General features: G+C 43.7%; 4 long non-coding RNA genes across 4 annotated transcripts in view; 1 reads left to right on the forward strand and 3 right to left on the reverse strand.

Annotated features, from left to right (window-relative positions):
- LOC138980646 (uncharacterized) overlaps positions 1-26,481 on the reverse strand; it is a 59,481-nt gene that overhangs the window by 3,755 nt on the left and 29,245 nt on the right. The gene's annotated exons all lie outside the window — the stretch shown is intronic.
- Positions 1,996-4,232, forward strand: LOC138979429 (uncharacterized). The gene is made up of 3 exons (XR_011460022.1): positions 1,996-2,329; positions 2,679-2,897; positions 3,388-4,232. It is a non-coding gene; the product is annotated as an uncharacterized lncRNA (long non-coding RNA).
- Positions 4,388-6,877, reverse strand: LOC138979430 (uncharacterized). Its single transcript, XR_011460023.1, has 3 exons — positions 6,660-6,877; positions 5,866-6,139; positions 4,388-5,177 (listed from the first exon to the last, which is right to left on the reverse strand). It is a non-coding gene; the product is annotated as an uncharacterized lncRNA (long non-coding RNA).
- On the reverse strand, positions 19,358-20,871 carry LOC138979431 (uncharacterized). Its single transcript, XR_011460024.1, has 2 exons — positions 20,465-20,871; positions 19,358-20,186 (listed from the first exon to the last, which is right to left on the reverse strand). It is a non-coding gene; the product is annotated as an uncharacterized lncRNA (long non-coding RNA).

The following is a 26,481-nucleotide window of genomic DNA, read 5'->3' on the forward strand; positions in this document are numbered from 1 at the left end:
GCTATCATCGCTAGCAGCAACTCAACTCAACTCAACTCAACTCAAATTTTATTGGCTTCAATTTTCATAGAAGAATTTGTCTTGCGCTTGGGAGAAAGTAAGAGTATAACATATAAAAACAGCATTCATATCACATTTCATGTATCACACACAGTAATCACTAGTATAAGCCTACAATTATCACATTTGTACCTGTATCATACATGCAAATAAATAGTATCACATTTCCACGTATCACACACAATATATACATTACATAACATACAGCAAGCTTCCATCTCCCGCGCCCCCCCCCCCCCTCCCACACATACATATCCTCGCACGCGCGTCGACTCCACACAAATGACATCATCAGTCCATCAACTAAAATGCACAATGACCAGCAGTGGGCACATGATACTTAATACGTGCTCAACTAGACCTGCTAACCAAAATAATAACAGAAACAAAAACAAGGACTGGGCACAACATTTACACGTGTGTGTGTGTGGGCAAGTCACTTTCCAAGTATCCTCAGCGTTTTCAAGAAACAAGTCCTTTCTTCTGAACGGTTTGGGTTTTGCATTGTTCTAATGTTGAATATGTGGTAATTAGACTGATCAATTGTTTACGAGGCCTGGGGAAGCCTGAAGTTTAGTTGGCGATTGTTTGATCTAAAATGTTCGCATCCTGCCTTGCCGACTTGACATTTGGTCAACTTGGTTCTATTCATCATGTTTTGAAAATCTTGTGAATTATTTCTAAGCATAGGCAATGCAGGTTCGCTACTCACCTTTATTTGGCCCAGTAAGTTTGTTTAGCTTTTCCGTCTTGAACGCAGCGCGAGAAGACGTTTTTTTCGCGGACGACAATTATATCGCCTTCGTCTGATATTTTTGGTCAACATCGACTCACTTGACGGTATTGTACGGTGGTATTTATGTTAATAGCGTGTTGTCAGCCTATTATTTTAACAATAGTTTCAGGTGTATGAATAATTTAGTTGAAAGTACACACAGCATGCTTCTCAGTCAGCGTACTTCTAGACGAGTTGCCCAGAGCGGTTCGCCACGGGTCGCTCGCAGTGCGAATGACAAAAAGCCGTTTCTTAGGGCAGTGCAGGAAAGCGCTCGCGAAGCACTCGGCGAGCGGCTTTGGTATATGCTCGCCCACCGCCCGCCGCGTTATTCAAGATGGCGGCGGTGTTTACACTGCGATGCCGTGTAGCGTGTTTCGATCTTCTCGGCGTGGTTTTCGACGTGACCCGAGGGATCCACCGCTTTTCAAGGTTCAGGGACTACCCCAGCTAAATTTCCCATCATAACTACATTCTCTCTGACGATTTCACTGACCGAATCGTCTACTAGTTTAAGAAGTACAACTTTTTTCATATCTCGCAGCAATCGTGCTTTCTTCGTCGCCATCGTGAAGCGATTTGCCTCGTTGTGAGCCCGTTGCATAGACCAATCCAGAGCGACTTTTCTCTGAGCGGGCTATTGTGATTCTGAGCAACGCATGGCAGGTACGCCAGCTTCACTGAAAAACAGAATTGTCACGAATGATATTTTCTTTATGGTATGGTACGTTGCCAAGAAAGTCCCTTGCGTGTTGCAATGTTATCAATTTCATAACTGGTGTGTGTGGAAAGTTGTTTTTCATCAGTATTATGTTAGTAATTCAACAGATCTAAATGTAGGGGAACGTCATCAAAAATGTTACGTCACGCGTTTGCCAGGATCTGAGGGGCAACGTACTTTTTGGAACATTACAAAAGTCGCGGGCTGGTCTTTGCTACCCGTTCGACCATCTAGAACACTTATTAAAGCAGGTTGGTGTGGTAAGACTTGTCGTAACGGAGAAAAAATTTGTATCGATGTATATCGCTGTATATCCTGAGCAAGCCGTGATCAGAAGTATCCTTGGTGGTATCGTGTGGTATTATGATGGTTCTGTTTGCATTCCGATGCTAATATTTTATCATTGGAATGAATTTGAAGAATCGGGCATCATGCACAATACACCACTAAACAGTTCCGACGTTTACATGGAACAAAGAAGGAAAATCACGTGACCGCACAGACGCCTCTCATTGGCTGCGTCATTTTTTCGAGGAAACAAATCGTCTGCAACACAGCTGTGCGTATGTTCTGCGACTGACGAGTCAGACACTTGTGTTTATTTTGTTGTTTTGTCGATGTAAGTTCAGCGATTATCGATTTTAACGATGGCATGTCACTGCCCGATGATTGATTGTGACAACGGAAGCTACTGTCTTCAAAATGGAAAGCTAAACTTTGCAAAATTCAGTCCGACCAGGTTCCACACGAGTCTGTGGCCAACCACCGTTCAGGTAAGCGCAACACTGTAACAGTTCTTGATCAACTTATTTTATTGCCTGACATTCATGCGATTTATTGTGGGTTTTTTTTGCAAATTCCATAGCATGATTACAAAATCGTTTAGCTAGACCTGCATTTATACAGCTTTGAACGGTTACAAAAACTGCACTGCAGTGTTTGAATCTGCCGTGCATGAGGTCAAAAAATTTGGCTCACTTTCTGTGTCAGTGTGTTTCAGTTTCTTGTTTTTTTGTTTTACTTCATGTTGTTAGATCATGGCTGTGATTAAAAAGCAATAAAAAATTGCTTTGAAGAGCCATAAATTGTTAAATCTGATATGCATCTGTCTGTTTTCAACAGCTTGCATCCGCATCCAACACACAAGAAGAAACCAGCACAACGAGATTAAAGTGGATTCGACTCATCAGCCGTGTAGACACAACAGCAGACGGAAGGCACAAGCTTTTTTCACCTGCAAAAGATGCAAGGGTTTGTTCTCTACACTTTCTTGATGGCACACCAACTGCAGAGAACTCTTTCCCAACACAAAACTTGGGATACCCTGGATTTCAACACAGAGTAAGGTTTTTTTTTTAAATAACTTTCTTGTTATATTTTGTGTGTGTACCCAGTAAAGAAGATGGGAAGGTGTTGAATGTATTTGTTCACACATGCTGCTTCTAGTATCACTATGATGTGTCTGTGCCTTACAGCTTGAGTGATTTAATTGACTTTTCGTCTGTTCGTGTGTTCTGAAATCTGAACAAGAATGAATGTGGGAAGCCAAGCTAAGTTTTATGTGGGTGGTTTGTTTCCAGAGTGCGATTTGATCAACATTAGGAGAGCTCTCCATAGAAGCCAAAGGAGCAAAAACAAGTGTACCGGGGAATTCACAGAGGGAGTTCTGTATTGCACTGAAAATGACTACAGGTGGGTCCAAATGACCACCTTTATAAGTTGAAGTTGGGGGCATTGAACCCAAACGGACAACATATGTGGAGAACCCTGCATGAAGATGTAATACTACCATAAATACTGACAGAATGAACCCTGTTTGGCAATGTTTCAGACAGCAAGAGTGCTGATAGACATACCCCGACCAGAGCACCGGCTAGGCAGAAGAAAATGGGCAATGCGAGATCTGGAATTCCAGTTTGAGGCGTGCCAGGCCCAAGGATCATCAAGGGAGAGGAATGGTGTGCACAGCTAGTTGATTGCCAGAAAAGTGTGACTCTGGCCCTGAACAAGACCCATTCGCGACAGAAACATTTCTGGGTGCTCTTGTTTTTGCTTATTTCTTGATAGTTTTTTGTGTATAAGCAGATGCCAACTTAATGCACACCCGTTATGCGCAATCTTATTGCAATGATTAAGCTGACTAAGGAGAACAATAGACTGAAGAGACAAGTGAGTGTGTTCAAACTACAGATTGCAAACATGGCTATGAAAAAGAACGCAGACAGAAAAAATACATGGTTATTCAGAAATCTGATTTCTCGCAGAACATATCATATTGCACTGGTATAGCCACGACTAGTCTCTTCCAATTAATTCATGTTTTTAGTGTCACCCTTTGTAACAAGAAGATGGCAGGAAAAAGTCAACAATTCTAAAAATACAAGAATTTTTAGCGATCAACCAATGAGTATTGACCCTAAACGTTATAGTATAGATGAGATGTTGTTTATGCAACAGAGACGATGATTAGACTTTGAGGATCTAGCCTATCGGTTTCGCTAGAATAAAGTACATGTCACCAGAGTAGCCAAGAGCAACCTTTAACAATTTACTGGTTTGTTTTCATTTGTTTGAATGTTTCTCTCTTCTTCCTGCGCACAGTCTTCTCTCCATTTCATGTCCCCTGTGCATACCATAACATGTTCTGAGAAAAAATGTTTGTTTGGCTCACTTTTTGTGTGTGTCTTTATTGATGTTCGTATGATGCAATGAGTGTGTCAGAACAAAATCTGAGTTCTCGTACTTTGAAATGGAGAATGAGAGACAAGACAAAGCATTACAGCACAAAGTCAAACATATCAGCACTTGCAAACAAAATGCACACAATACAGTCAGCTCAAAAAACTTTACTTATGTTGATAAACGTTATCACTAGCAGCAGATCAAATCTGATGACTTCATCCACTTGGCAATGAACATATTGGGAAGAAATATATCTAGTTTTATATATTTATATATATATATATACCAAAAACACACATGTAGTACAGTAAAAGACATATCTATAATGGTGTACACAGGAACCTTCCTTTTCAGAACTCCAAACAATAATCTGATAAAAAAAAAAATCCAGTACAGAAAAAGAGGGAGTCTTAAAATGTAGGAAAACTTACATAGGTTTTGACAAGACAAACATTTTAGATGCGACCCACCCTACTACCTTTCAGGCTGAAAACTTACAGAAACGAAGCAGCTGTTCAACAATGTTGCTCTGCCCATTACATACATGTGTAAAGAGTAGAGCTTAATGCCTGGATCTGGCAAAGCTTTTACATGAGTTGACAAATTGTTGAAATTAGAGTCGTCAGGATTGTTTACTTTGTGGAAGGGTTGCTCTCCTTGTTTATCTGTGTGGTTTCATAGTTAAGAGGAAAAAGCTGTTTTGTTAATACCGCTTTCCCTACTTCTACTAGTTCCTCCTGTTGCTGCCTGTATCAAAACCGGAAACAGGATTGGATTACTTTGGGAACAAGAGGTTGTGATGGCTGGCTCTGGGTAACAGGTGGTTGTGATGGCTGACTCTTGGAGACACCTAGAAGTCTCTTTCTGATTTTGACAAAGATGCAATCAGGGGCTTCCTCCTCCAAAATGACTTGCAGCCTGTTGCACATGGTCAAAACCCTGCCAAAAGGGAAAAAAATAAAATAATCAATATGAGAAAGAGACAGGAGACAACAACTTTGACTAAAGCATCATTTAGGATAATTTACCAAGTTGTACATAACAAATTGCTCACAAATTTGAGTGCAACTTGCATAAAGAGCATTTGCAGGGATGGCCAGATCTCAAAATCTTCACTTGCCAGACAGGCGGGTCATTTCAAGAAAGTCCAGTCCACCAAAAAGAATTGCTTGCCGGGTACAAACCACAGTTGCTATAACTGCATTGTTTATAACGTTTTGAAACTAGAGTATTACAACCAGAAGTGTTGCATTTGACGAGAATTTTCACTAGCCAACCAGGTGAGTTGCCAAGCGGTTTTAACTAGCACAGCGGATTTTTTGTACTCGCCCCTGCATGGTCATTAGTCAGATCAGATGATTTGACCATCCCTGAATTTAGAAAGTCTGTTCAGTCATTGCTGATTAACTGTATCACTATCAGTATCACTGCACTTTCATATTGCTGACAGCGACAGGCATAATTTTAGTGTGTATTAATACTAGTATGCTGTTTTTTTCAGATTTTGACACATTCCCTGTTCACTGAAACCAAAATGTTGTTAGGCCACACAAACCATCTTGCAATTCAACTTGAACTTAAAGTGCAAATATGATTTATTTTAAAAAAAAGTAGAGAGGTTTCCTACCTGTAAGCCTTTCCTCCTTAAAACTCGTTGACGAGGCGATGCATGAGGTCGAGCTCACACTCACAGGCAGCCGGTGATGAAGACGCTTGGCCACAGGAATCGCCAAATCTTGCTGCCTTTCAATCCAGTTGTGATGCAGAATGGATCAGGATAAACTTGAGCACACCTTTCACATACAACTTCTGCTTGTACTCCCGAAGAAGCACCCTCTCTGCATTTTCTGCTTCACGGTCAACAGGAATCCCATCTCCCAAGTTCCAAAGCAGGAAAAGCTCTAAAACAAAAAAACCTTGAGATCAAATCACAGTTTTTCGCACCTGTGGAAGGCATTCTTTTTTCCCCCTCATCACCATTTTGTATGTAAACTTACAAAATACTCACTGACTCAGCTTGGGGTAAGCTTAGCAGCTATACAAACTGGCAGTGGCAACTTAGTATGCATGTTTGTTGTTTCTAAAAAATCTAACCCACACGTCAGATTGAAAATGGAAAACTTTAGCATACACTATCGCAACATGTATGCATCACGAATCGGAAAATAGTTATGCTTCATAGTAAGTTAGATTCCGTGGACAGATCAACGGCATTTATTCAAGTTTTTGACTTTAATCAACTGAAAAGTTAAGCGAATCTGAATAGAGAGCACTTACTAAGTTACTACGGTTAGTCAGGGACCTAATATAGGTCTATGGGTTAGTGTTAGGCTACAACTTACAGGGCAGAAAACCGGGTTTGGGAATGAACAACACATCGCATCATTGCAAAGAGTAAATAACGAAAGAAATAAAACTTACCTTGCTACAAGTTCCTCGTGTGCACCTTCCACACTCTTTTTCCGTACACACAAGGTTTTCGATGCTTCAGTGCTCCACAGTCGCACCTTCTGGATGGAAATATCGCTCAAATCGCACATGTTTCAAGTTGCTGAGAAGCTAGAACGACGCGTTGTTTACTCGAAAAAATGCTACGCATGCGCACTGTCGCAATGGCCGCGGAACTGTTTAGTGGTGTATTCACAGTCAATAGACATGTATGTGCTAACAAGACCCGATTCAACATTCTTAGACAAACAGATTGAACTGATCAAAAGATGAAAGGAAGCCAGGATTAAATGTAAATCTATCATATCATCAGAAAGGTCCGTTACGGCATTCTTAGCCACCGCGTATGTCTTATAACTTATATGAAATGATCAAAAGAGGTGAAGAAGTTGGCCAAATTGTAGATCTACATACTGCAGCGCGAGGCGATTCGTAACTCGGAGCAGATCATTAGACTAGTTACAAAGGGATAAGGTGATTAAACCTCGTTTTTCCGCAACGCCGGAACTTTGCACAGTGAAGGTATTTTCAGTGAATATATTAACAGGCGGTGAGAGGTGATTTAGGGTGCAACTTGGGGCGCAATTTTGACAATTTCATTTCGCGCCAGATCTAGCCCTCGATATAAAAACGTTGACAGTACGTTCTGTGACGTACACGGCAGGCACTCGACGTCACAAACAGAGGTAATCAAGTGACAGAAGGAAAACCGGTTTGCGGGTAGCTTTAAAGGCCCAGTCTGCCTCAACATGTTTATTAAGTGACCCAGTTTGATTACATGGCTGTTTATTTTGCAGCCCTCGCAAAATATCCGCGATATTTGTTATTATGTTTGGAACATCGCAAGAAGCGGCTAAGCTGGTTGCCAGTTCCTGATTCCCGTGGCTGCCAGGGTGGCACTCATTATTTACCCGACAAACAAGGTTCTAATATCAACTCCAGTTGGGGGAAGGAGTTTATGCTTGTATTTAATTTGTATTATTCCATCCCGAAGGCAGGCATCCCACCCGATTTAGCAACGCTGCAATGTCCGCCAAAGATGCCGGGAGAACAGCGGTATATGTCAGTTTAATATTTAATATCTTCACAGATGCAAGCAGTTCGAAGTCCAAGGACACCTCGACACAGATGCACTTCAGGCCGTGTCCCCCCCCCCCCCCCCCCTTCCCCTTTATGAGGGGGACCCAAAAATAGATTAATCTCAGCACATTTTCTGTTTGTGTATGTGTGGGGGGAAGTTTATCTCCCAGCAGCATTCACAATTTACTCGTCATTCATGTTGAGGGCTCATGTCTGACCAGATATCAGTTTCAGGCCGTATCGCAAAACGGCAACCAGTCCATTTGATGGAGTTTTCATCCAATCTACCCAGGAACAGGACAGCCAGCGTTGCAGTCCCGATACAACCATGAAAAGGGAGGTGTTTGTCTTTGGTCGTTCGTCAGACATAAGGCCAAAAAAAAAATTGTCTGTTTAGGGTAACATGACCAAAAAAAGTAGGGTCGGTAGGTAGGTAAATTTTTTTTTTTTTTGTAAATGCTATGTTGGCTGAACATTCACTTCTTATATTTGATGAATACATGTTTCAAAACTAACGTATAAATAAAACAGAGAGAAAGGGAGAGAAAGAAACGCCAAATGTCTCTTTTTAGCATTTTTACCTCTTTTTTTTTTTTTTTTTTTTTTGAAATCAAAAAAAAGTTTTTGGGTCGGCGCCAAATCGATAGGGTCGGTCGGGTTACCCTAAACAGACAATTTTTTTTTGGCCTAAGACAATGTATTGTCCACAAACAAGCAATGGATGGAAAAGTATAGTTCATCTGCCCTTTAGCAACCAAAAATCAAGTAAGTACTGAGGTTTGCCCAGTGGCAAATCTGCGGGCTTACTTGTTAGTCCGTCCCGCAGTCACAGGCGCACTGTTCATACATTGTAATGGTAAGCCCCTGTCCAGTTACCAGTTTCAGGCTGTCCTGAAAAAGGTTCAAATACCCTGGGTTGGTCAGCGGATAAATTCACGTCCCATTCCTTTCGGATTGGGGCTGCAACTACTGCTGCTATCAACGGAGCCCCTTTAAACACTATCATGAGGCTAGGCCGCTGGAGATCTGCAGTTGTTAAATCATACGTGCGATGTCCTAGTTCGTAAGGGAGTGGGGGTACGTGTGTTGGTCCCGCTGATGATGGTGTACACCTGAACAGCTGGGGTGGAGTTAAATCATGTTTAATTTGATTAACATTTTCCTTTTCTTTGGATGCAAGTGTACAGAATGCAGCGGTTGATGGTGTGCGCCTCAACCGGTAGGAGATTTAAAGCTTGTAAATGTTGTCTAGCCTTAGCTTAATCATTTTAATCATTTTCTTGACACTAATGGTGGGTTTATATATTACAGAGGTCTTAATCCTGGGGTCCAGCATTGTGCGTAGACTGGAGCGGGACCTGGTGCAGTGGGGACGCACGCTGCGACTTCCCCTGCCGGTGCGCTTCGCCGGCCAGTCGGGTCTACAATTCTCTATGGAAAGCCGTTTGACTCATAACCATTACACGTGTAATAAAACATAAATACACGCGTAATAAATGATTAATACACGTGTATTTATTTCTTATTGCACGTGTAATTTATCTTTTTTCTTAATCTATGGAATAGCATAATGATTAAATACACGTGTAATAAATATTTCATACTCGTGTAAGAAATGATTAAATACACGTGTATGAATTATTTATTACACGTGTATGAATCAATCATTACGCGCGTATTAATTATTTTGTACGCGCGTATGAATCATTTCTTACGCGCGTATGAATTATTTATTACGCGCGTATGAATTATTTATTACGCGCGTATAGGTTATGAGCCAAACGGCTTTCCATACTTCTCCGGCCTGCGCACGCTGCTGGAGTGTGCAATTGAAGGACCACCCCCAGCCTACCTGGTCCTGCAGGTAGGACCCAACGACATAGATAGGCTCAACACGATTGAATGGGCCCAGGAGCTCCAGTTGTGGCTCGCATATATCGGGGCTAGGTACCCCACCACTCGGGTCGTCTGGTCAGACATGCTGCCGCGGCGCGCCTGGGGCAATTCAGTAGACCCAGCAGGGGCAGAAAGCGCGGCACGCGCAGGGCAAGGCACCTGGTGGCAGGGGAACGGGGGTGGTTTATTAAACACCCCCACATTGTTGCTGACGACGCGTGTCTGGCTGCTGATGGTGTACACCTCAGCAGCTGGGGCACCTGTCTGTTGGTGTGGAGTTTGGAAGAGAGCCTTACGAATATAATTTTGGGGTCACCGGTTTGGGGAACCTGCTGGTAGGCCAGCTGATTTGTGGCTGAAGTTAGGCATGGTTATGGTGAAGATGGGGTTCCCAATGGGGAACATTTTTATTTGTAGTTATATTTTGTAAATTTTGGAGCTTATTAAGCTTGTCTACTGCCCCCTGGACCATGGTTGAGCCCAATACAAACCACAAAAGTGGCCTGGTTCAGTGATCCAGTGCCTCCAGTTTGTCAGTAGATGTAAAGCAGTGAGTGACGAATGGAGGCCTGGGTGGTGGGACAGCCGCGAGGGCAGTAAGATACTGTGGGTACCGCGGTGTGAGCAGTGGATTCTGTTCACAGTCCGTAAAGCCACCCTAATAAAGGTTACTGGTCACGCTTAGCTGGCAGACTGGAGGGGTCGGGAAAATATTGATATTTTGTCTGATTGGTGTCATCTTCACCTAACCATGCCTTACTTCCCAACCAGTGCCCGTACTACAAGATACATGCCATAACTGAAATTGTTGTAAATAAATAATGAAGAACCTAATTCTCCTTGCGAAGCTTGGCTGTTTCAGTCACTGTATCGTTATGTGTGGAGGTGTCTGTTTTGTATGGTCATAACAGATACAAAGAAGCAAGTCATAGGATAATAGTTTTTGAACTGAATGTCGTTTCCCCAGGACGGTTGCAAACAATAATATTAATTCATCTGCAAACACGATTCGTCGCCTTTCTTAAATTGTACACTCGCTCAACAAAGACAACACATTCAAATTATCTTTTACAAAACAATTACACATACAACTACAGAATATTTTTGAGAAAAATTAAAACGAATTCGAGGGGAAAAAACTCTGGTTGTCTAAGCCCCTGTTGTACGTTTACAGTTTCGCGTTCAGCTTATTTCAAGTTGTTCAGAAACAATCTCGTTAGTTCAAGCACTGCTGAAAAGTGTTGGCATTTGTTCACTATCCAAAATGTGCCGTTGAAGCACTACAATTACACGTAGCGGATATATTTAATGTCCTTGGTACACGTAGCGGATATATTTAATGTCCTTGGTACACGTAGCGGATATATTAATGTCCTTGGTACACGTAGCGGATATATTTAATGTCCTTGGTACACGTAGCGGATATATTTAATGTCCTTGGTACACGTAGCGGATATATTTAATGTCCTTGGCTTGATATTTGGGATGATAAGTTCACGCAGTTTCAAGTTTGTACGGTAAATATTCTTCTGACTTTTATGCTCATTCAGGAAAAAAATCTAAATTCGGAAATTGACGTAAAAATACGAGATATGGCCCTGAGTGATAGCCACACTAACGCGGTTTTAGCCCTCCGGATTTTTAATTGTTGATTTTTCTGGATGATCTTGCATAAAAGAACCCTCCTCTGACAGTACATAAGTTGAGACAGCAATAACAGAGAGTGAGGAGGGTGCAGGTCGGATGAGTGTGTCCACTGCTCAGTGTCAAACAGCAATGACAGAGAGTGAGGAGGGTGCAGGTCGGATGAGTGTGTCCACTGCTCAGTGTTAAACAGCAATGACAGAGAGTGAGGAGGGTGCAGGTCGGATGAGTGTGTCCACTGCTCAGTGTCAAACAGCAATGACAGGGAGTGAGGAGGGTGCAGGTCGGATGAGTGTGTCCACTGCTCAGTGTTAATCAGCAATGACAGAGAGTGAGGAGGGTGCAGGTCGGATGAGTGTGTCCACTGCTCAGTGTTAAACAGCAATGAAACTGAAACTGAAACTGAAACTGAAACTGAACTTTATTACCAAAGGATAATAATGACAGAGAGTGAGGAGGGAGTGACAGAGAGTAAGGAGGGTACAGGACAGAGAGTGAGGAGGGTACAGGACGGATGAGTGTGTCCACTGCTCAGTGTCAAACAGCAATGACAGAGAGTGAGGAGGGTACAGGCCGGATGAGTGTGTCCACTGCTCAGTGTCCAACAGCAATGACAGAGAGTGAGGAGGGTACAGGACGGATGAGTGTGTCCACTGCTCAGTGTCAAACAGCAATGACAGAGAGTGAGGAGGGTACAAGTCGGATGAGTGTGTCCACTGCTCAGTGTTAAACAGCAACGACAGAGAGTGAGGAGAGTACAGGACGGATGAGTGTGTCCACTGCTCAGTGTAAAACAGCAATGACAGGGAGTGAGGAGGGTGCAGGTCGGATGAGTGTGTCCACTGCTCAGTGTTAAACAGGAACGACAGAGAGTGAGGAGGGTGCAAGTCGGATGAGTGTGTCCACTGCTCAGTGTTAAACAGCAATGACAGAGAGTGAGGAGGGTGCAAGTCGGATGAGTGTGTCCACTGCTCAGTGTCAAACAGCAATGACAGGGAGTGAGGAGGGTGCATGTCGGATGAGTGTGTCCACTGCTCAGTGTCAAACAGCAATGACAGGGAGTGAGGAGGGTACAGGACGGATGAGTGTGTCCACTGCTCAGTGTCAAACAGCAATGACAGGGAGTGAGGAGGGTGCAGGACGGATGAGTGTGTCCACTGCTCAGTGTCAAACAGCAATGACAGAGAGTGAGGAGGGTGCAGGTCGGATGAGTGTGTCCACTGCTCAGTGTTAAACAGCAATGAAACTGAAACTGAAACTGAAACTGAACTTTATTACCAAAGGATAATAATGACAGAGAGTGAGGAGGGAGTGACAGAGAGTGAGGAGGGTACAGGACGGATGAGTGTGTCCACTGCTCAGTGTTAAACAGCAATGACAGAGAGTGAGGAGGGTACAGGACGGATGAGTGTGTCCACTGCTCAGTGTCATACAGCAATGACAGAGAGTGAGGAGGGTACAGGACGGATGAGTGTGTCCACTGCTCAGTGTCCAACAGCAATGACAGAGAGTGAGGAGGGTACAGGACGGATGAGTGTGTCCACTGCTCAGTGTCCAACAGCAATGAGAGAGTGAGGAGGGTACAGGACGGATGAGTGTGTCCACTGCTCAGTGTCCAACAGCAATGACAGAGAGTGAGGAGGGTACAGGACGGATGAGTGTGTCCACTGCTCAGTGTCAAACAGCAATGACAGAGAGTGAGGAGGGTGCAAGTCGGATGAGTGTGTCCACTGCTCAGTGTTAAACAGCAACGACAGAGAGTGAGGAGAGTACAGGACGGATGAGTGTGTCCACTGCTCAGTGTCAAACAGCAACGACAGAGAGTGAGGTGGGTACAGGACGGATGAGTGTGTCCACTGCTCAGTGTTAAACAGCAATGACAGAGAGTGAGGAGGGTACAGGACGGATGAGTGTGTCCACTGCTCAGTGTTAAACAGCAATGACAGAGAGTGAGGAGGGTACAGGACGGATGAGTGTGTCCACTGCTCAGTGTTAAACAGCAATGACAGAGAGTGAGGAGGGTACAGGACGGATGAGTGTGTCCACTGCTCAGTGTCAAACAGCAATGACAGAGAGTGAGGAGGGTGCAGGTCGGATGAGTGTGTCCACTGCTCAGTGTCAAACAGCAATGACAGAGAGTGAGGAGGGTGCAAGTCGGATGAGTGTGTCCACTGCTCAGTGTCAAACAGCAATGACAGAGAGTGAGGAGGGTGCAGGTCGGATGAGTGTGTCCACTGCTCAGTGTAAAACAGCAATGACAGAGAGTGAGGAGGGTGCAGGTCGGATGAGTGTGTCCACTGCTCAGTGTTAAACAGCAATGACAGAGAGTGAGGAGGGTGCAAGTCGGATAAGTGTGTCCACTGCTCAGTGTCAAACAGCAATGACAGGGAGTGAGGAGGGTGCAGGTCGGATGAGTGTGTCCACTGATCAGTGTCAAACAGCAATGACAGAGAGTGAGGAGGGTGTCCACTGATCAGTGTCAAACAGCAATGACAGGGAGTGAGGAGGGTGCAGGTCGGATAAGTGTGTCCACTGATCAGTGTCAAACAGCAATGACAGGGAGTGAGGAGGGTGCAGGTCGGATGAGTGTGTCCACTGCTCAGTGTCAAACAGCAATGACAGGGAGTGAGGAGGGTGCAAGTCGGATGAGTGTGTCCACTGCTCAGTGTTAAACAGCAATGACAGGGAGTGAGGAGGGTGCAGGTTGGATGAGTGTGTCCACTGCTCAGTGTTAAACAGCAATGACAGGGAGTGAGGAGGGTGCAAGTCGGATGATCTGAGTGTGTCCACTGCTCAGTGTTAAACAGCAATGACAGAGAGTGAGGAGGGTGCAGGTCGGATGAGTGTGTCCACTGCTCAGTGTTAAACAGCAATGACAGAGAGTGAGGAGGGTGCAAGTCGGATGAGTGTGTCCACTGCGCAGTGTTAAACAGCAATGACAGAGAGTGAGGAGGGTGCAGGTCGGATGAGTGTGTCCACTGCTCGGTGTTAAACAGCAATGACAGAGAGTGAGGAGGGTGCAGGACGGATGAGTGTGTCCACTGCTCAGTGTCAAACAGCAATGACAGAGAGTGAGGAGGGTGCAGGTCGGATGAGTGTGTCCACTGCGCAGTGTTAAACAGCAATGACAGAGAGTGAGGAGGGTGCAGGTCGGATGAGTGTGTCCACTGCTCGGTGTTAAACAGCAATGACAGAGAGAGAGAGGAGGGTGCAGGTCGGATGAGTGTGTCCACCGCTCAGTGTTAAACAGCAATGACAGGGAGTGAGGAGGGTGCAGGTCGGATGAGTGTGTCCACTGCTCAGTGTCAAACAGCAATGACAGAGAGTAAGGAGGGTGCAAGTCGGATGAGTGTGTCCACCGCTCAGTGTTAAACAGCAATGACAGAGAGTGAGGAGGGTGCAGGACGGATGAGTGTGTCCACTGCTCAGTGTTAAACAGCAATGACAGAGAGTGAGGAGGGTGCAAGTCGGATGAGTGTGTCCACTGCTCAGTGTTAAACAGCAATGACAGGGAGTGAGGAGGGTGCAGGACGGATGAGTGTGTCCACTGCTCAGTGTCAAACAGCAATGACAGAGAGTGAGGAGGGTACATGTCGGATGAGTGTGTCCACTGCTCATTGTTAAACAGCAATGACAGAGAGTGAGGAGGGTGCAAGTCGGATGAGTGTGTCCACTGCTCAGTGTCAAACAGCAATGACAGAGAGTGAGGAGGGTGCAGGTCGGATGAGTGTGTCCACTGCTCAGTGTTAAACAGCAATGACAGAGAGTGAGGAGGGTACATGTCGGATGAGTGTGTCCACTGCTCATTGTTAAACAGCAATGACAGAGAGTGAGGAGGGTGCAAGTCGGATGAGTGTGTCCACTGCTCAGTGTCAAACAGCAATGACAGAGAGTGAGGAGGGTGCAGGTCGGATGAGTGTGTCCATTGCTCAGTGTCAAACAGCAATGACAGGGAGTGAGGAGGGTGCAAGTCGGATAAGTGTGTCCACTGCTCAGTGTCAAACAGCAATGACAGAGAGTGAGGAGGGTGCAGGTCGGATGAGTGTGTCCACTGCTCAGTGTCACACAGCAATGACAGGGAGTGAGGAGGGTGCTAGTCGGATGAGTGTGTCCACTGCTCAGTGTCAAACAGCAATGACAGAGAGTGAGGAGGGTGCAGGTCGGATGAGTGTGGCCACAATGAATTATTCACGTAAACAATGAATTGTTTAGCCAACACATTTTCCATTATTTAGGGGTTTCTAGGATTCGCTTCTGAACTAAGTTTTATGTCTTTCAGTGATTACTATAATTGAATACAAGGTCTCTCCACACGCTCTTATCTTAAAATAGCTGTTGTTTGGATATTATGTTATTTATTTTACAAGCCGAGTACGAAAATAACTGATCTCAAACACAGTCAAAGGTCAAGGTCAATTAAGGTCCCTGCCGGGAGTGTTTAGTGTTTGCATTTTCTTGCTTGAAGTTGTTGAAACACAGTTTTTCCCCTTATGTTCTCTGTTCTGTTTTTGTCCCAACAACACGCCTGTCTTTCCATTTCTCTTCCTTTCATCGTTTCATTTCAAAGAGAAAAGTAAAAACAGCTGTGAACCGTTGAAAAACGGGAAACAATGCCTCCGACAACTGTTTAATCAAATCTTCACACCGTGGATTTGCCATGTAGCTCTGACGCGTTCCGGGAAGAATCTGGAGTGACTTCCCTTGCCCCAGGCAAAACATTGCCGAAAGCAAGATGGAGAAACAGCGACCGGGCGAGAAGCGAAAATATTCTGAGCGATTGTTACCAGAGGAGAGGCGGCGATACCACCAGAAGATTTTGGAGATTGACGGGAATGATCCGTATGACATTTCAACCAGGTGCTGGTCAGCAAATCCGGACGATCTGCCAGAGCTGAGTTACATCAACATCGTAAATTATTTTGTGCTTGGCAAGAGTGCATACACATATGTGAGCAGCTGAAAGCTTACAAAAGTTTGGATTCCTACCGACTTTTTGTCTCTGGCTGGGTGAGGGATGTCAAGTGCTACAGCCCTGATGGCTGTCAGAACTCTGTCATTTCTGCAAAGGTAAGAATGTGCTTTCAGTTTATAAAGAATGAACGTGAGTGTTCTGTCTTGTTTTGCAGATTTCACAAGTTGCAGTTCAGGATATTGTGTTGAGGCTTTGTCTTTGATATATTCTTCGCTTCAGTTTGTATTCTGGACTACGACAAAAGCTGTAGATAGTCTTGAATATATTTATATTTTGAAATAGCTTGCAAAATATTATATTTATAATGAGCTTCATGTTCATATTCAGTTAAAAATCTGTTGTTTACTTTTCATTGTTAAGGTTATTGTAAAGCACATTATGTGCGTCTTAGAGTTATATTCATTCGATTGACCTAGGTGAATGCTGATTTGTGCGACCTTCAATTTATGTTTCAGGTTCTTCATTCACAACGCCTTAATGAGCCAGCACTTTCTCCTTGGATCATCGCCACTTCTGATGGCAACATACTGTCAGCACAGTGTACCTGCATGGCCGGAGTTGGAGAAACCCGCACACACGTCCCTTCCCCTTCAAGGAGTCAGCTGTTGAGTGTGCTGTGGCAGACCGCCATTTCTGTTTGGAATCTAACAGTGAGGGCCGGGATGCTTTGTCTGCGCAAAGACCACCCATACTTTAGTCAAGTACAGTGCCAGATTGTTATGACCAGTTCCTCCTACTGCGATTTCATGGTGTGGACGACTGTGGATAAAGTTATTGTCCGAGTATTGCCTGACTGTGATTTTTGGGCAATGTGTGTGGAGAAAGCTTTGAAAGTGTTCAGACTCGCAGTTCTTCCAGAGCTAGTTGGGAACTGGCTGGACAGAGAAGCTGAGCCTCTACAAGCAGTGGATGTGAACCAGGAGCAGCTGCAAACACCAGCCGTGAAACGCAGCAAGATACAGTGACAAAGCCATACTCGCTTGCTCATGTGTGTGGGAAAACAAACATCATGTATGACTGTACACACAGAAAGTGGCAGTATGTAGTAAAGTTGTAGAGAGGGAGAGAAAAGAGAGCATGTAATGTTTTAAATCACAGTTCACAGAGAAGTCATCAATTGTTCCATTCTTGTTTCATTTTATTCTCAAAGTAAAATCATGCACAGATGTAGGCATACATTTTGTTTAGGATCACCGACCCCAATACAAAATCAAGTGCTACAAGTATAAATTATGATGCATACAGGACCTTATTTTGTGGTTGTTTTACATCCACTGCTGTGAATAACAAAGAATTATGAGCAGTTTGATTATCAACTTATTCAGCCAGGTATATTGTTCATTCTCTTTGTTCAATGTTTCCAGTGACACGGATTGACTGCTTGATTTAGGGAACAAATAAGAGTGTGTGGTCCAGCGTAGTTCTGCATCAGTACAGTCAAGTAATACAGTGTTTCAATTGGCAGTGGAACTGAAAGTTAGTTTCTATTATCAACTAGTTCCGTTTTGATGACAACAAAATTGAACACACTTATTTCTGCAAAAAAGCGCACAGGTCTATTTATCATAATAAATAGTTAATGACTCACATGCCCACAGTATGTTATTTCAATTTTGAACATTTAGTGAAAGTGTTCTTCTCTTCACTTTGGCTTCATACCTGCAATACTGGTAGTGGTATGTTCAGTGTTGCTTTCAGTTGCATGTTATTGGTAGTTTAAATGTGTGCTCACATTTTAAGTGTAGGCCATTTAATTTTGCAATGCTCCTTATCTTGTTTCCTGTGTAGAGCTATTTTGAGGTTAATCAGCATAATTCAACCTTTGTCAGTTGTGTCAATACATGTCACATTTATGCAAAATGATTTCAAAGTGTATGTTAATGGGGTGTGTGTGTGTGTGTGTGTGTGTGATAGAAAGAGTGAAATCTGCTCTTGAATTGGAAGGAAATAGCAGCAGGTCAGATCATATACACATATTCAAATTCAAGATTCCATCCAGTGAAAACATGATAAGGCCAAAAAAAAAATTGTCTGTTTCTGGTAACATGGCTAAAAAAAAAAATAGGGTCGGTAGGTAGGGATTTTTTTTTAAATTTTTTTTTTTTTTACCCCAAATGTAGACCAATAAAACTAACTTTAAAAATCGCGCAAAGAGACTGGATTCACTATACATAGAGACAAGACACTCAACACATTTACAAATCGTCAGCGGACTTTCGTTTTCACACGTTTTTGTTGTTCATTTTCTCACCCTGTCCTTTACCACAAAAAAAAACAAAAAAACAAAAAAATTTTGAGTTTGGAAAAAAAAAGTTTAGGGTCGGCGCCGAAATTTAGGGTCGGTCGGGTGACCAGAAACAGACAATTTTTTTTTGGCCTAACAGAAAAACTGTTGCTACTGCTCATGTGAGACACCTGAATCAGAATCATATACAATACACCACAGTTTAATTAACACATTCTTTAGTTTAAACAATGCCTTCATCTTCAAATTCAAGATTCCGTCCAGTGAAAACATAACAGAAAGACTATTGCTACTGCTCATGCGAGACATCAGAATCAGATACAATACACCACAGTTTAATTGACATATTCTCTAAACAATGCCTTCAGTTCACTAGGCTGTGTTTATGCAGCGTCACAGAAGAATCGCATGATACAAGTGCAAACATTGACAAGCCCAGATGATACAGTGACTATTTTGTCCAGTGTTACTACTTCTTCCTCTTCCCTTGCAAACAAAAGATCAGTCAGAATATCACAGTTCAGAATTTTGTACTTTCCACAAAGAATACCGATAACTCGCTCAACATAAATTCTCAGATTGGCTAGTTTGCGTGTTGACTATTATCTGACTCTTCCCTCTTGTAAAGGCAGGGATTTTCACTTGTGCACCTCTCATAGCCACTAGTTCATTAATGTCAAATCCCCTGTCGGCCAAAATCACATCATTTTGTACAATATTGTCTAGATACCCACTGTTTGCAGTGATCAATCAATCAATCAATATGAGGCTTATATCGCGCGTATTCCGTGGGTACATTTCTAAGCGCAGGGATTTAATTTTTTTTTTTTTAAATTTTATGCAATTTATATCGCGCATATATTCAAGGCGCAGGGATTTATTTATGCCGTGTGAGATGGAATTATTTTTACACAGTACATCACGCATTCACATCGGCCAGCAGATCGCAGCCATTTCGGCGCATATCCTACTTTTCACGGCCTATTATTCCAAGTCACACGGGTATTTTGGTGGACATTTTTGTTATGGAGTGGTATAGCCCTTATTGCGCCAGATGTTATGGTCCTTTATTGGCCTGTTTCTAGACACTCATAAATGTCTCTACACCACTCTATAAGTTTAGTATTTGTTTACAGGCTTGAATGTAATCTGAATAGTTGTCCGCTACAGTAGCTTACAAGGCACAAGCGTACACGCACTCACACACGCAAAAACCTGGTGTTAAATGGATCTTGACACTGCCAAGACTAATTATTATTGTTTACAAAGCTTTTTACATCACAAAATCATTCCCGGGCTTCGACCAGTACTCTAGGTCGACAACACCGCAAGAAACTCTACAGTCCAAGACGCAGACACCTTTTGGCTCAAACAAAGCAGCTTAACAGGTAAGACGAATAGGTATTCTACTGTACGTTACCCTACTGCCATCTTTCGGCCCTCAAGATGTTGGTATGGCTGTAAGTCCTTCAGACGACTGACAAGGGTGCACCAGTCCTCACGACACCGCAACCATTGCTTGACGTAGTCCTTGATCCTTCCAGTTCGTCTCGGCGGCTAACTGTAGAACCCTGCCAGCTCTCCATGCCATGGTCATGTACACCAAGCCGCAGTTGACTGGTTCAGTTCAGCCTCCGGCGATGAAAACCCTCCAGTTGGAACACTGTAAAGTTTAGTCCATAAGTCAACTTGTCTTTAGTTTCTTTCACTCGCACAATAAAAATACTCACTCGTCCAACATATTAAGCTGCATGAGCCAATATAATTATTTACACGTTAATTCCTGTTTTCTAAAGCTAAGAAAACGTTACGTAAAACCCTCACATGTTTAAGCAGTGTAGCACAATAGCTTAGGCCTACACAATAACGTTAAACACAGAACCAGTCACTCTTCTCACATACGACAACATGACATGAAAATATAACCGGGTTCAAACATACCTCAAAAGAGTGTAAAGCCAACATTTAGTACAGTCGCCGGCCTGGCATGAATATGAAAATGGAAGATATCATGTACGCTGATAGGGAAAGTTCGTCAGTCTTCATCCTTCTTCAGTCAGATACCTAAAACAGGAGCCCGTCTGCTAAAGTGTTACGAAAAACATGAGTCGAGCTTGGCTCCTTGACGGCGACTGATTTTACAAAGTCGTTCTTGCTATGACATTGCCAGTGAGCTGTCGTCTGCATTACTTGCACGTGAAAAACCTTGTCAGTTACACAAAGGTTCAACTGCGGTCAACGTGACGGTATGCAGCCTATAGCCCTTTCCAATGTCTGACCATCGCTATAGTCTATTCTATTTACAACAATACACATTACCAAAAATACGAGTAAACCGCTTCGTAACATCTTTTATCTATGCCTATACAATTTTGCCAGAAAAGACCCTTTTGTCAATCGTGGGATCTTTAACGTGCACACCCCAATGTAGTGTACACGAAGTGATGTGCTTGTCACTTGAAAGCCCACCCTACCCTTTAGAAATAAAAGAAATATGGCCTTGAGGTGTAATTGATAATTTGTATTGTTGTGCATGTAGTTTGACCAGGTGAGTGCACTAGCATTAACACTGGAGGGTCTTCTTCTTCTCTCCGTTTGGGACCGGGTTTATTTGGTAAACGTAAGTGGTCCCGCGTTGATGTCATTTGTCGATTCCGGATGCGGTGTGTGCCTCTTGGAATCGGGATGACAATTTAAAAACCAGCACTGAGAAAGGGCAGGAACTGGATAGGTTGGGAGGCGTTTAAAACTATTTATTCCCCCCTCTGCTTCTTTACCTCTGTAAACTTGTAGGGGTAGTTATTTTTCGATAATGACCCAGCAACCAAACAAATAACGACCCAGCAACAGCCTGAATCCTCGATAGTGCAATGGGTTGAGAGGCTGTTCTGTTTCGGTACTACTTTTTGCAACTGAAAAGTTCCGAACGCTCTAATGTACGAAGTATACATCTCTGGAGCAAACAATACAAACATACCGCATCTAAATTAACAACTACAGGCCTGAACACATGAATCTCCATATAAAATCCATGAGTTCGGTTGTTTTCTGAATCTAGATCAGACGTTCATCACAAGCAATTTCCCAAGGCAAGTAACTCATACTTTGTCTAGCGACAAGAGTAGTTCCCCTTCTTTTCACTCAGTTCCTTCGACAACAGACTGCAATCCGACGGTCAGTTTTCAACAATATTTCATTTAATAAACAGATCACACGCAACCCAATGCACACATCTCATCAATTTAAACAACATAAAGGGGTTTCATACACTATTTTCCCCAGAAAACTGAATTTCATACAGTTTTTAACGTTGGAACACGGGTGCAAAAGTTCGTCTGCTAGTCCCATTTGACGAAAAAACATTATCTTTAGCGATACCAAAACATATACAGAACACACAATATCTGCCTTTGCCGCCACAGCAGAATAACAGCATATCTGTGTACTTGATTTTAGCCCAAAATAGGAAAACTGACAAGAAGTGTTAACAGAATGGAATAATTTTCACGGAACTATACAACCGCGCATTAATCGATCGCCTGCGCAGGTTGACTGGTTGAGTGAATAGGATTCGATCAAACTTTCACAAAAAACCTCCTCTTTTCTTTGAATAACTGAAGAAAGGAGGAATAAAGAGGTTACACACCTCGTCTCAGTGATTATCAAAAATAATGGTCTCAGTTCGCGGTCATGAAAAAGCTCGCTAAAGCTCGCATTTTTCATGATCCGCTAACTTCGACCATTATTTTTGATAATCACTGAGACTCGGCATGTAACCTCTACGTACAGGGGTTGATGAATTAGGGGTTGCCCACTGGCGGCTGCAGGGGGCTGCTACCGCGGAGACGTGAGCGGAACGACTCGAGGGTTGGGGCTGATGTCGTCGTCGTGGGAAGATGGTTCCAGCTGGAGATAGTCCGTGGGAAAAAAGTGTTGCATATGGCTTTATGGAAGTCCTGTTGCTGCCTCAGCCCAATGTCAAATCAATGAATATATTTCAAAACAGTCAATAATGGACACTACTCTGTTCCATGGATAGGGAAGGAACTGTGGCGGTAGACTTGTCTTTATACTTCGCCTGTCTGGCCAGAAAACAAGTGGCTGCAGTCTGTGGTACATGATATGCACAGTCTCGTGAAAAACTTTGCTGGCCGTTGTTCTTGACACAGAAAAGATGTATGCCAGGTGTTGCAGAGGTGTGTTAAGGCGTATATGCATGAATGAGAGCTTGAAACTGTGTCAGTGCTCTGCGCGAGTGTGTTGGCAAATGCGGTGCAAGAAAATCAAATAATGTAACAAGTGTGAAGAAATTAGAAATCCCAGTAAAATATCGTACAGTATCGTCATTGTCCCTCAAAGAATCAAGTGTCATTTTTTTCTTGGCAAGTTCGTCTTTAAGTTCCCGAGTTTCTAGCACCAGCCTGTTTAGTTCATCCCGTAGCTGCTTTTCTTCATCTTTAGAAATCCAGGCAAAATTGTCATAGGTTTCAGTCTGGCAGTAAGTACCGCCACAGTCACCTCTCTTGGGAAGAGGAGCAGCCAGTTCTGCTGTATCCGAAGTACCTTCACCGTCACCATCACCAGCATCCTCTGCTAAATTAGGGTGAGAAGGAGTTGACTCACTCCCCACAAGCTTCTTCCTCTCCTTGAGTCTCTGGTACTGTCCTTGTTGGCTGTCAGGCTGTGTCCCTGCACCATACCCAAGTTTCAAAGTAGGTGTCCAGCTCGGACTGTTTACTTCCCACAGATGGTTGCCCTGCAGAAAAAATCAAAGGCAAATGTATTGTAAATTATGGATTGGGAGTTATTTTAAAAATAAGTCACCCAAAAAAAATGAATGAGTAAATCTAGACACAGATCTACCCTTTAAAACTGAACTATGAAGTTAAATCAACAATGACCATTTAGTGTTCAAATAAATTCTGATTATCAAATCCAAGTATTTCACACATATGGCATTCTCACAAGTCATGGTTTTGGGCAACCATGATCAGTTGTTATACTGAGAGTAAGTGTAAGGCCTAAAAAAAAATAGGTGTGGTTACAGTAACCCGACCTACCCTATTTTTAGGGGCCGACCCAATAACTTTTTATTACATTTGTCAACAAAAAAAAGGAAAACATGAAAACGAGTGCAGAAAACGCAATGAAAGCGAAAGCGCTCGAGTCGCACACTTATTTCCCTGTCAAGTAAGTTTAATTTGTATACATTAGAAAGAAAAAAAAAGTGATTGCCTACCTTCCTACCCTATTTTTTTTTGGCTATGTTACCTTAACCACACCTATTTGTTTTGTTTTTTTGGCCTAAGACTGACTCACTCAGTCATAGATTGCACTCGGTGCATCAATCAATCAATGAGGCTTATATCGCGCATATTCCGTGGGTACAGTTCTAGGCGCTCTGCAGTGATGCCGTGTGAGATGAAATTTTATACGGCCAGTAGATTGCAGCCATTTCGGCGCATATTTACCTTTCACGGCCTATTATTCCAAGTCACACGGGTATAGGTAGACAATTATTAACTGTGCCTAAGCAATTTTGCCAGGAAAGACCCTTTTGTCAATCGTGGGATCTTTAACGTTCACACCCAATGTAGTGTACACGGGGGGAGAGTTCGGACACCGAAGAGAGTCTGCACACAAAGTTGACTCTGAAATAAATTTCCGCCGAACCTGGGATCGAACTCACGCTGACAGCGGCCAACTGTATACAAATCCAGCGCGCTACCAACTGAGCTATATCCCCCGGTGCATGGCAGGACTGACCGACTGTCCGCACACTACCATCACAACACAGCTTGCATAAAACACAGACTAACCAAGGCAGGTGAACAAAAGCATGAGTACTAACTTACCATTGACAAAATGATCACAGCACACGTATCTCCTAGCTGCTGAAGCTGTGCCAACCCTTCTCGCCGGCGTCGTGCAGTCAAATCCCTTGTCTCTTTGCCCTTACCGTTGACAACAAATGGAACAGAAAAGAATCTTCTGTCCCTATCTCTATCTTGTCTGTTATGGCAATGTTTAACACTACAACTAGAGACCATGTCGATAAATGCGGGAGATTCAGAGTGCAGATTTCGCGTGTTGCCTTCTCGCGAGTTCCGCCGGAATGTCTGAGGCAAGGCCGAAAACTCTGCATACGACTGTATGACGTCATCGCGTCAGAGCTCATACCAAGTTGTGTTGTGTTGTGTAACTTACAGATAAAAAAAAGTTTAATCATGCAGTAAGAGAAATGGAAAGAGAAAGTTTTTGTTGAGACAGAACAGAAAACTTAGGAGGGAAAACTTTTTTTCAACAACTTCACGGGAGAGAATGCAAACACTAAACACTCCCGGTCATGACCTTGACCTTTTGTTTGTTTTCGCATTCAGTTCTTTTCGTACGGCAATTTCAGCTTTTAAAATAAAACAATTTACGAACATTTTCTGTTAAATAATATTTGGATATAGTAATTACCTTGTATTGAATTATACACAAAGAAAAAAATGAAGCTTAGAAGTCAATTCTTGATTCCCCTAAATAATGAAAACTGCTTTCCCTAAACAATGAATTGTTTACGTAAATAATTCATTGTTTAAGTAAATAATGATTTATTTAGCAACATTGCTGATTGTTTATAAACAATGTAATATAAGTCTAAATAATGTGTCAGTTTAGAGGAACGATAAATTGTTTTTAAACTGAAGGTGAGGCGATGGTATTTAGGACTGGACAAGGATGGTGAGGAAGGGGGAAGGAATGGAGATAGCGGATGTGGGCGGGGCCTAGAAGTAAGGAGGGAGGGAGGAGGGTGTTGTAGTGGAGGTTTTGGCGCCAAACTTTCTGGCAAGTGAGTGCCAGAGGATACACGCTCTTGCATTAGCGGCAAAGCAGCGGCAGCAGCAGCAGCAGCATTGAAGTGCGCGCGTCGAAAATTGAACATTATTTGTGATCATGTCCGAAATAGAACAATGGTGTAAGGAGTCAAACCTTCCTTCAGCGGTGACCAGCGTCCTCGTCAAAGAGGGGTTCGATTCGTTGGCGGCCCTCAAATGTGTCGAGCCGGAGGATTTGGACTCCCTGAGTGCCAACATGAAAAGGGGGCATCTTGCCCTGCTTCGGGCAGGGATTAAAACCCTGCAAGCAAAAGATGGGGGAGGCCCCATGAGCAACGACACCGCCAGAGGTGCCAGTGGTTTGGCGGAATTGCTGGGGCGACTCAACATGGACGGTTCGCCAGTGACGCCGGCAAGACCCAAAGGTGAGGGATTAAAAAATCATCGATTTTGTTTCATCCTCGTTGGCTGTGGAGGAGGAGGTTCTCTTGGCGGAGGGGTGACAATCAAATTACCCAATACAAAGCCGAAGTTAGATCGGGTGTCACCCTCCGCCTGGATTGTGGCAAATGCCAGAATCATGGCCACACTCCTGTCTCGTGAAAAAGACTTTGATGTAGCGGCCTATCTACGCTACACAGAGATGGTGGGGGAGTTAGGCTGCCGTTTCACCTGGCAGTCTGTGCTCATCTTCGACGACGAATATCGACAGCGTCAGGCGGCCGACAAATTGTCCTGGGGGACCGAAGCACCACACCTGGCGACAGTTGTGCTTCGGGAGCGGGCTACGCCAACCATCAAGAAGTCTGGCGGCAACGGCGGAGCCAGTGGCGCGCACCGACAGCGACCGACAGGACCCGGGGGCAAAGAGGTGTGCCTGCAGTACAAGGGGTCATGCGCCTATGGTCCACGTTGTATCTACGAGCACGCGTGCAGCAGCTGCGGCAAGGACCATCCCACAACCCAGCACTCAGCGAACCCTGGCAGCCACCCCCTGATATAGGATCCAGCACAGCAAATTGTCTCTACGGCCAAGGTAGACCCCAACCACTCTAGTCCTTATGCAGCACAGAACCCTGACAATCGTAACTTTCTCTGTGGTAGTTCTTCCATTAGCGCAAAACTTCATATTTG

The sequence above is a fragment of the Littorina saxatilis genome, linkage group LG11 (genome assembly GCF_037325665.1).
Source record: "Littorina saxatilis isolate snail1 linkage group LG11, US_GU_Lsax_2.0, whole genome shotgun sequence".
Lineage (NCBI taxonomy): Eukaryota > Metazoa > Mollusca > Gastropoda > Littorinimorpha > Littorinidae > Littorina > Littorina saxatilis.